Genomic DNA, 6,613 nt, shown 5'->3' on the forward strand with positions numbered 1-6,613 from the left:
TGCTCCCGCCTTCAATCCAATCTCGAATCTTCCCCCTCCTTCCCATCACCATGACTCTGACGAGGAAGGAGAGAGGGGAGAAACCCATGCCTTCGTCTTGTGCCCCGCCATCGGTGGCCCCCGTCATCGGCCAGTCGACTGTATTCAACCAAGAGTGCCTGGGCAGGGACAGCTTGGCTCTGGCCACCGTCTTCAACGAGTGCGGGAGGACAATGGCATGGCCCGCGTCCCTCTTTTCCATTGACAGGATAGCAACCGAGGTCCCATGTTTTACCGATGCCTTGTGGGCGGGTCTGGTTCCCCCCTTCTCCAATTTCTTCAATGCCATGCTTTCCCATTATCAGATCCACTTGATGCATCTAAGTCCTGAGTCCATCACCCTCCTTTCGGTCTTCGCCTTCGTTTGCTAAGCCATGGTGGGATCCCTCCTTCGGTTGCCTTGCTGCGCCACTTCTTCTCGCTGCGTCTTGTCGACCCCTCCCAACGCTGGGCGTGCGCGAGCTTTGTTGCCGAGCCTGAGACTGAGGCCTCTGGGATTGACTTCAAACTCCCCCAGCCCGCGGTTGGGTTCCGCGAGCGGTGGTTGTACATGGACGCAGGGGTGCCCAGCCCCCTGCTATCGGAGCCGACCTCGCCTGCTGTCCCCAATTCGGGTTGGGGCCAGGAGACGCTTAAGAACCCCCGGCTCGTCTTCATCTGGACTCGCTTTATGCTCCTGAGGAAGCTCGGCGTGACAGCGCCCAAAGTGGTGAAGGAGTTTCTGTTGTGCCGCGTCGCTCCCCTGCAGCGCCACTCTCGCCGGATGTGGGCCTTTCGTGGGCGCGAGGATAACATGAGGCTCCAGGAAGAAGACCTGGCTCCTGCGGCGCTGAAGTCGACGCTCTTGACTTTGGCCGGGGACACCAACCCCAGCAACGTCCGGCAGGGAGGGGCCCTGCTGTATCTCTGCCAGAGCAGGGCCGACTTCGCGAAGCAGATGCCCGTCTTTGATGAGTGGGGGCTGCGCCCCGCCGGCCTCCAAGGACCTCATGAGAATCCAATGGTGGTGACTGCTCTCCCAATCGGCCAAGGCGACTCCTCCTCAAGTGGCGGAGCAGGGAGGCAGGAGGCGCCTGAGGCCGAGGGGGCTCCTGAGGAGGTGGCAGCGCCGGGTGCCGCTCGCAAGGGTACAGCTCCTGAGGCCCATGCCGCTGCGGCTGAAGGTGGCAGGCAGCCGCTCCCAGCGCCCGGGGCTGAGGCCTTGGAGGCCCCAGCCGCGTCTTCTGGTGGGGTAATGGAAGGCGTGCGCCAGGAAGGCGCCCCTAACGCGGACCGCTCTGATGCTTCGTCCTCGCGGCAGGTTGATCCTTGCGCTCTTCTCTTGGGTCGCTTCCGCTTGGACTTTGAGGCCCTCCGGAGGAAGAGGGAGGCCCTGGGTGATGACTCCCCTTGTCGCGTGCTGAAGCGCAGGAAGTACTTCGCCACTTACGAGTAAGTCTTTTTCCTTTCTGGCTCCTGATCCTCTTGTTGCTTTCGCTGGTCCTTGCTCTGCAGGCCCCTTCTGACTGAGATCGCGGAAGTCGCCGAGGTACCGCCTCCCTTGGCTTCGCCTCCTCTGCCGTCCTCAAGTGCTCCGAGTAGCTCTGCCCTCGTGGTGAGGGCGTCTGATGGGGCGGACCGTCTCGAGGTGCACTGCGGCCCTTCATTCCCCACGCTTCTCCTTCCCGGGCCCTCTTAGGGAATAGCCAATCTGTCGGGTGCTTCCCGTCTGGTCGTGGACTGCGACTGGTTGAGGCGCCTCCTGCGCCACTCGTCTGGAAACAGGCTGGCCCTAGGTCGGGCTTCTGGTGCAGCGCGCCCGACCGTCGCAAGGGCGCCAGCCCCCAGCCCCCTGCCCGGAGGGGGAGCGATGATTCACGGCCCCCGACGCTTGCTTGGGGCGGATGATGGCATGTAAGACGTGCTTGAGCGCGCCCGGGAGCGCCGCGCTCGCAGCCAAGGGTTCCTTCGACGTGCGGCCGACGCGGTGGACCTGCTTGGGGAGGAGCTTGCTGACGAAGATGCCCGCCTGGAGGCCGAGGGCCTGCGCCTGGCCGCAGGGAGGCACGAGCTGGAGGCCGCCATCGCCCTCGCGCGTCGTCATTGTGACCTCGATGATGAAGAGGCGAAGTCGTCGCTGGAGGCCTCTCGAGTGGCCCGTTCCTAGGCCGTCAAGGAGGCCCGGAAAGCTGACAGGTGGCGAGAGGCGGCGGAGGAGCGGGCTCGCGAGCTCCTGGCCCGGTGCCACTCGCTGGAGGAGCAAGCGGAGCTGCGCGAGGCAGCCCTTGCGTCGATGGAGGTGGCCTCTAGCGACCCGGTTGAGCTTCAGAAGCGCGAGGAAGCGTTGGTGCTGGAGGCCGCCGAACGCACCCATGAGTTCGAGCGGCTGGAGATGAGGGAGCGCCTGGTGACGCAGGAGGAAGACGATGTCGCTGCGCGGGAAGCGCGTGTCCAGGAGGAGGTTTGTCGTCGGGTGGCGGCGGCGCGCCAAGGTCTCGAGCGTGAGTTCGAGGGGAAGCTGGAGATGATCCGGGTCGAAGCCGAAGGCAGAACCGCAGCCCTAAGGGCCCAACGAGACGAGGCGACGCGGTGGGCCGACGCCTCCCGGGCCGCCCTTGAGGCAGCGCAGAAGCAGTCGGCCGCCTCCCAGGCCGAGGTGCTCCGTCTTCGCCAGCGGATGGAGGAGGCTGAGGCCGTTGAGCGCCAGAATGCCGATGAAATACGCCAGCAGCGAATCCTGGAGCACGCGCACGGCCCCATGCTCACCACGCTCAGGGAGAGGGCTAACGTGGCCTTGGGCAACATCTGCGAGGTAGCCGTCGGTGAGCCGCACACGATCAACTATGTCGGTAACCTGCAGTTCTCCACCGCCGTGGTGACGCAGCTGGAGGCACGGTCGGCCAGGGCCGACAGGTTGGTGGAGGAGAGGAGCCGCGCCCTGCTCAAGTGCGCCTTTTCCCGTGTCTTCAGCCATCTCCAGGATAGGGATCCCCACTTCGACTTCGATGCCGCCATCGCCCCAGTTCCCCAGGCCGTCCGAGACAACCTGGCGAGTTGGGTGGAGGACAACGTGGATGCCCTCGTCCGAGCCTTCGCTTCGGATGATGATGACGTGATCGTGGGTGCCAACGAGGGCGGTGTGGTGGATGGCCCCGACGCCGCTGGTGGTGACGCAGACATCGAGGGCGAGTTCAGTGATGCCAGCGACAACTCGGGAGGCGCCCCCGAGGATGCGTTGGGGGATTTGTCAGACTAACCATGTACTACTCCTGTCTTTTACCCTGCATGAATAGAACTCAGGTGTTTGTCCTGATGGTCATGAGAGCATTTTGGGAGGGGAAGCCCCTCATGTAAAAACTTGTGTCCATCATATTAGTAGTAGTCAAATTGCGCGCGTGCCCGATGGGCGGCGGGTTTACCTTTGCTCCATGCTGGCTCCGAGGCGGCCTGCAGGGGGGCGCGACGCCTCGGGTGCTCTCTAGTTGGGTCCTCAGGATGTGAGAGTGTTGCTGATGAGAAACTTCACAGGCGTTGGCCTTCTTCACAGGTTCTGGGCCTTCTCCCGAGCGCAATGGCTTCACAGGCATTCGCCTTCTTCACAGGCTCCGGGCCTTTTCCTAAACGCGATGACTTCTCAGGCACTCGCCTTGCTTCACAGGCTCCGGGCCTTTTCCTAAACGCAATGACTTCTTAGGCACTCGCCTTGCTTCACAGGCTCCGGGCCTTTTCCGAACGCGATGGCTTCAGAGGCACTCGCCTTGCTTCACAGGCTCCGGGCCTTTTCCGAACGCGATGGCTTCAGAGGCACTCGCCTTGCTTCACAGGCTCGGGGCCTTTTCCGAACGCGAGGGCTTCACAGGCACTCGCCTTGCTTCACAGGCTCGGGGCCCTTTCCGAACGCAAGGGCTTCACAGGCACTCGCCTTGCTTCACAGGCTCCGGGCCTTTTCCGAACGCGAGGGATTCACAGGCACTCGCCTTCCTACACAGGCTCTGGGCCTTTTCCGAACGCGAGGGCTTCACAGGCACTAGCCTTGCTTCACGGGCTCTGGGCCCTTTCCGAACACGAGGGCTTCACAGGCACTAGCCTTGCTTCACGGGCTTTGGGCCCTTTCCGAACGCGAGGGCTTCACAGGCACTCGCCTTGCTTCACCGGCTCTGGGCCTTTTCCGAACGCGAGGGCTTCACAGGCACTCGCCTTGCTTCACAGGCTCCGGGCCTTTTCCGAACGCGAGGGCTTCACAGGCACTCGCCTTGCTTCACAGGCTCCGGGCCTTTTCCGAACGCGAGGGCTTCACAGGCACTCGCCTTGCTTCACAGGCTCCGGGCCTTTTCCGAACGCGAGGGCTTCACAGGCACTCGCCTTGCTTCACAGGCTCCGGGCCTTTTCCGAACGCGAGGGCTTCACAGGCACTCGCCTTGCTTCACAGGCTTTGGGCCTTTTCCGAACGCGAGGGCTTCACAGGCACTCGCCTTGATTCATAGGCTCTTGGCCTTTTCCGAATGCGAGGGCTTCACAGGCACTCGCCTTGCTTCACAGGCTCTGGGCCTTTTCTGAACAGGACAACCTCTGCAGGCACCCAAAAAACCTCCCGAGAGGGAGCAACAGCGGCAGCTTGGGCTGCGCACGAGCCTGGCCTGACCCGACTCACGAGGGGCTCGCGAGGGGAGGCAGCTGTGGCGAAGCGGTAACCAGAATGCGAGAAATAGCTCGAGTGAGAACAAGCACCCCTTCCCCGAACACACGCAAATCTCAAATTCGAATCCAACTTAAATCCAGCGAGAGAAAAGCTACAGCCAAAGGGAAAGGCAACAAAAGGCAGACAAAAGGTCGCGTCCGGCACCTAGTCTAGTCTTGGACGTCTTCTCACTAGCGCGGAGCTAAGTGCTGTCCACTAGGCGTGGGAGGGAGCCCTAGGGCCTGAGGCCGGCACCCCTGAGACTCCGGGGCGTGTACAGCCCCACTCATTATTACGTGAGAGTGTCACGGGCAGCGAGCTTCACAGGCACTGGGCCTTCTTCATAGGTACTGGCCTTGCTTCATATTGCCAGACGAGGGCCCTGCCTTGCGCCACACTCTAGGGCCATCAGCAACGACCGGAACCCAGGACGCCGCCCGATGGGGTAGAGCGGTCGCCAGCGGTTCCCCCAACGACCACGGGTCCTCTGCCAGGGGCAGGCCCTGAGGCACCTCCCCAGCAGAGGGCCTACCTCCTGAGAACGCCTTGCTCCGAACGCCGCGGTGGCGATGTCGGATCCCGGCCCCTCTCCTGCAGCCCCTTGCGCCCTCCTCCCGAGGGGTAGGAGACTGTGGGAGCGGGGCAGCTGCTTGCCGCGGCGACCTGCACCTCCTGCGATCCATGGTTAGCGTATACCTGCCCCTGAAGAGTTAGCGGTGCCCGATAATCGTTGCCTCCAGCGTGGCCAGCGGGTTCGTCCCGGAGCTCCTGGAAGGGCTCAGCTTCCATTGCCTCGTGCCCCCAGCCTGGGCCGAGGAGCGAGCCTTGTCCGTCCTCGTGAGGGTGTCCTTGGTCCATCATGAGGGGCACGTACTCTTCCGTCGCCATCATCCTATGTGCCATGCCGTGACGCCCTGCATGCCATGCGGCCCCACCTGTCATGCCTACCGCGGGGTGGCAACGCGGCCGTCCTCCGGGGCCACGGGTCGCGTCGAGTCCTTCTTCTTCGCGGGCCGGAGGCGGGGGCAACGCCACTGCCGGTCCGGTGCTGACAGCTTCACTGGCGTCGGAGTAGCCTTGGGGCCCGCGGGTGCGCGCGGAGCCCCCGTGCGGGTCGCCCTGGGCTTGTGACGGGAGCTGGGCGGAAAAGGGGTGAGCCCCCGAGGCAGTGAAGCCCAGGAGCTCGGCCACCCGCTCCAGTAGCACGTCGCGGCCGCCCTCCAGCAGTCTGCACCGCAGCAGCTCTCGGGCCACCGTGAGCGCGGCCCTCGAGTTCGCCTGCTCCCGGCGGGTGTACGGTGTCGTTGTCGCGGCGTGATTGGAGGCACTTGCTGCCGACCGAGCCTGCCGCGGCGTAAGAGTTGCCGAAGTCTGTCTGCATCACCCGCGGCCCGCAGCGCCCTGCGGACCGCGAACTGCCTGGGGCGCGGGGTCGCCCGAGGCGAGCGGTTCCGCGCGTTTGGGCCACGCAGCCCACGGGTCGGGGTTGCCCTCCTGGTCGCCGGGCATGGTGATGAAGACGCGAGGGGGCACGGAGTGGTGGAAGACGAATTCCGGCGCACCCCTACCTGGTGCGCCAAATGTCGGATTCGCGGGTTCCGGCAGACCCTTATGGTTCGAACACTGGGGTGCGCGCGGAGATCACGCCTTCAACCCCACCGTCTCGCAAAGATCTAAACTACTAAAAGAACTGCACAGAGACACAAGATTTATACTGGTTTGGGCCACCGTTGTGGTGTAACACCCTACTCCAGTGTGTGGTTGGTGGATTGCCTCCTGGGGCTGGTGATGATGAACAATACAAGGACAAACAGCCTCGCGAGGGTCTGTTCTTGGCTGGGGCGATGAACTGCTAGGAGGAGTTCAGTCACCTCTCTCTCTCTGCTGAGATGATCGTCCGAACCGAACCCCTTGTTA

The sequence above is a fragment of the Triticum urartu genome, chromosome 3 (assembly GCF_003073215.2).
Source record: "Triticum urartu cultivar G1812 chromosome 3, Tu2.1, whole genome shotgun sequence".
NCBI lineage: Eukaryota > Viridiplantae > Streptophyta > Magnoliopsida > Poales > Poaceae > Triticum > Triticum urartu.